Source organism: Eutrigla gurnardus (genome assembly GCF_963514095.1).
Source record: "Eutrigla gurnardus genome assembly, chromosome: 23".
Classification (NCBI taxonomy): Eukaryota; Metazoa; Chordata; class Actinopteri; order Perciformes; family Triglidae; genus Eutrigla; species Eutrigla gurnardus.
In genome coordinates this window covers 580,559-585,110 of record NC_139934.1, presented here as the reverse complement: position 1 = coordinate 585,110, position 4,552 = coordinate 580,559, and the positions used below count along the sequence as shown (strand labels likewise).

The 4,552-nt window shown below is 50.9% G+C and overlaps 1 protein-coding gene across 2 annotated transcripts in view; it reads right to left on the bottom strand.

Annotated features, from left to right (window-relative positions):
• Positions 1-4,074, bottom strand: part of LOC311009403 (actin-binding protein WASF3) — a 29,533-nt gene extending 25,459 nt beyond the window's left edge. Inside the window, exon 1 of one of the 2 annotated variants that reach the window (XM_084003548.1) lies at positions 3,859-4,074. The gene's annotated coding sequence lies outside the window, so the exon portion shown is untranslated. The remainder of the gene's footprint in view (positions 1-3,858) is intronic. The other variant, XM_084003547.1, reaches the window with a different exon arrangement.
• Between the last annotated feature and the right edge of the window lie 478 nt (positions 4,075-4,552).

Here is a 4,552-nt window from a genome sequence, read left to right as displayed (position 1 = left end):
GGAGGACATCTGTCTGAATAACACAACCCCACTTCACCTGGAAGCGTCCAGGACTCTACCAGACCTGGTTCTGTGAGGAGGCCAGGGAACATGCATCTGGAAAACGCATGAAACACAACATGGGATCCTCATCATCGTCCTCTCCGGCAGAACAAACAGCAGCTTTTACAAAAACACACGCTTGTCAAACTATACAATCAGAAATGAAGCTCACGTTAAGCTCCAATAAACCTGTCGTCCACGTTCATTCATGCTAATACGATCAGATGAGCTCAACCGTCACTTTAACCTCAACACAAGACGACGTCTTTACACAAACAGTCAAACAGTCTCCACAAGGCAACTGTTCATGACTATACATTCATGTTGTTGGTTAGGTGAGCAGCTTCCACAGGTTCTTCTGAATAACAATCATGAAAATAAAAAGCTGCATATTACAGGATATGAATTAGATGTCTGTAACCTAAATATGAAGCTGGAAGCGTTAGCTTAGCATAAAGCATGGAAGTAGGGGGGATTCCTAGCCTAGCAACCAACATCACAACCACATGCACATTTTTTATAATTATGTTCGTTTAATCTGCTTAGAAACAGAAAGTTTATCACCTGCTAGCTGTAGCTTTTATGGACCACGAACACACATCATCAATCTTATCTATTTTTGGGAAGAACCATTATTAAGCATTTCTCTAAATTAATTGGGGAAATAGGTAGTTTGTGGAAGAAACATCCCCAAAACAAACCCCTTATTGCTTCGTATTTACGCGTTAAAAATGTGTGTGTGTGTGTGTGTGTGTAGTTTCACATCGTATGTGTGTTTAGCTGCGTCCCCCGTTTTCCAACATTTATGTTTCTTTAGCGCTCGGCCTTCTTTGCCCTCCTTCCTCGACGAATCGCTTACATAAGGAATCAGCACAAGCTTGTCTGAGCAGCGTCTCTTATGAATACAACTGTACACACACACACACACACACACACACACACACACACACACACACACACACACACACACACACACACACACACACACACACACACACACACACACACACACACACACACACCCTATTATCTAATCATGGTTGGCCCCGGCTGGAGTCTAGACTTGAAAGGACAGAGTTGGACTGTTTGTTAGCGTGGTCGTGTCAGCGGGTAAGAACCTTTTAATTGTCCTTCACGTTAACGACCCGTTTATTCACGTATAACGAGGTAGAGTAGGCAACGTTTAGGAAATAACACTTCAATGACTAATGAACGCTAACGGCCAAAATAAGTTGGCGTTATGTTGTCAACGACTCATTAATCCAACAACATCGATCCATCCACTTTTCCGATAAAGGACAGGATAGAAAGAAAAGATGGATGCTAGCGCTGGTTACCTGGATACCTGAACAACCCGAGGGATCAACCAATAATAATAATAATAATGGATTGGATTTATATGGCGCTTTTCAAGATACTCAAAGCGCTCTGACAGGGTTCCATTCATTCACACACAGTCATACCGGTGGTGGTAAACTACCATAGTAGCCACAGCTGCCCTGGGGCAGACTGACGGAAGCGTGGCTGCCATTCAGCGCCTACGGCCCCTCCGACCCCCACCTCACACACACAGCAGTCATACACATTCACACGAGGCAAGCTGGGTGAAGTGTCTTGCCCAAGGACACAACGACCATGACACAGTGACAAGGGCGGGGATCGAACCACTGACCCTCCGAACATTGGCCAACCCGCTCTACCAACTGAGCCACAGTCGCCCCAGCGAGGTGAGCAACAGGAGCAACTTCAAGTGCAGCAGCAACAAAACAAATCCAGAGGGCCTACTTAAGATAGACGATAGAATCAATATCCTTAAACACAGGTGCATTATGGGGATTTATTCTGACGTCGTAGACGCACACCTGAACAACGGTATTCTAGCAGAATATACAGACTCCTCCTCCACACCACCCTTCAACCCCACCCCACACACCACCACTCATACCCCACACCACCCTTCAACCCCACCCCACACACCACCACTCATACCACACACCACCCTTCAACCCCACCCCACACACCACCACTCATACCCCACACCACCCTTCAACTCCACACACACACCACCACTCATACCCCACACCACCCTTCAACTCCACCCCACACACCACCACTCATACCACACACCACCCTTCAACTCCACCCCACACACCACCACTCATACCACACACCACCCTTCAACTCCACCCCACACACCACCACTCATACCACACACCACCCTTCAACTCCACCCCACACACCACCACTCATACCACACACCACCCTTCAACTCCACCCCACACACCACCACTCATACCACACACCACCCTTCAACTCCACCCCACACACCACCACTCATACCACACACCACCCTTCAACTCCACCCCACACACCACCACTCATACCACACACCACCCTTCAACTCCACCCCACACACCACCACTCATACCACACACCACCCTTCAACTCCACCCCACACACCACCACTCATACCCCACACCACCACCCGTACCCCCCCACACACACACACCACCCATACCCCCCCACACACACACACCACCCATACCCCCCCCCCACACACACCACCCGTACCCCCCCCCCCCCACACACACACACACACAGCACCCATACCCCCCCACACACACACCACCACTCATACCCCACACCACCACCCGTACCCCCCCACACACACACCACCACTCATACCACACACCACCCTTCAACTCCACCCCACACACCACCACTCATACCCCACACCACCACTCATACCCCCCCACACACACACCACCCATACCCCCCCACACACACACCACCACTCATACCCCACACCACCACCCGTACCCCCCCACACACACACCACCACTCATACCACACACCACCCTTCAACTCCACCCCACACACCACCACTCATACCCCCCCACACACACACCACCCATACCCCCCCACACACACACCACCACTCATACCCCCCCACACACACACCACCCATACCCCCCCACACACACACCACCACTCATACCCCACACCACCGCCCGTACCCCCCCACACACACCACCCATACCCCCACCACCCTTACCACCACCCGTAACCCGACCACCACCCATACCCCCACACACACACACACACCACCCATACCACCACCACCCGTACCCCCAACACACACACACACGCCACCCGTACCCCCCCCCACACACACACACACCACCCGTACCCCCCCCCCCCCACACACACACACACCACCCGTACCCCCCCACACACACACACACACACCACCCATACCCTGACACACAAACACACCACCCGTACCCCCCCACAGACACACACACCACCCATACCCCCACCACCCTTACCACCACCCGTACCCCCCCCACACACCACCCGTACCCCCCACACACACACCACCCGTACCCCCCCACACACACACACACCACCCATACCCCCACCACCCTTACCACCACCCGTACCCCCCCCCACACACCACCCGTACCCCCCACACACACACACCACCCCCCCCGATCTCATTCTAAGCGACATCCGGCCAAGCTTGCTCTGCCAAATCCTGCGCCACGTCCAATCCAACTGGTGACATCTTGTTAAAGGGGGGGGGCGCACCTGACCGCGCGCGTTGGATTCGACGATCGCGAGTAAAAAAAAAGGAGCGCGCGGACAAACAAACGTGCGCTAATTAGTAAGCACAGCTCATCCCACGAGAGGGGAGGGGGCGTCGCGCTTTCTTGCGTGTGCGCGCGCGTGTGCGTGTGTAACAATAACAAACGTCCCCCCCAGGAGGCATGCTGTCACATGCAAAGCCGATTAAAAAAATCCAATCAGACTTACCTGCAGTGTCTGCCGTCACGTTCTTCTCCGTCTTCTTCTTCTCTCGCGGATTTAAATGCTGCTCTCCCCCCGTCGCATTCTCATGTTCGCGGCGGCTCGACGGATGGATGGAGAGGAGGAGGAGGAGGAGGTGGTGGTGATGGAGGAGGAAGAGGAGCCGAAGCCTTTGAAGTGAGGAATCTGGGTCCCTGCTTCGCGACCCAGCTGCGTGGACTGGATTTATGTGGTTTCCAAGGCAGCGTCCGTCGACCCGACGAGCGTCAAGCCGCAGCCTGTTGGAGGGAAAGGCCACTTCCGGTTTACACTTCAAAATAAAAGTCCGTCTTAAAGTTGCCAAACGAAGAAAAACACATTGGAACCTATCTTTAAAACCAAATGCTTGCAAATGGTTTACACATTACATTGTTTTTTTTAAATCCTGAATCTGTCTTAAAAAATAGCGTCTTTATATAAATATGATATATATATATATATATATATATATATATATATATATATATATATATATATATATATATATGATATATATATATATAACACCTATTCCATGTTTGTCTGCGTCTCCTCCACCATGGCCAGTAAAATAACAATGCTTTTTATCTGTCCCTTGTCTTTTTTTAACACTATTGCAGCGCTTTTACGTCAGTTTTCCCCAGTTGCACTAAATGTATATCATTTAACAATAAAGGAAAAC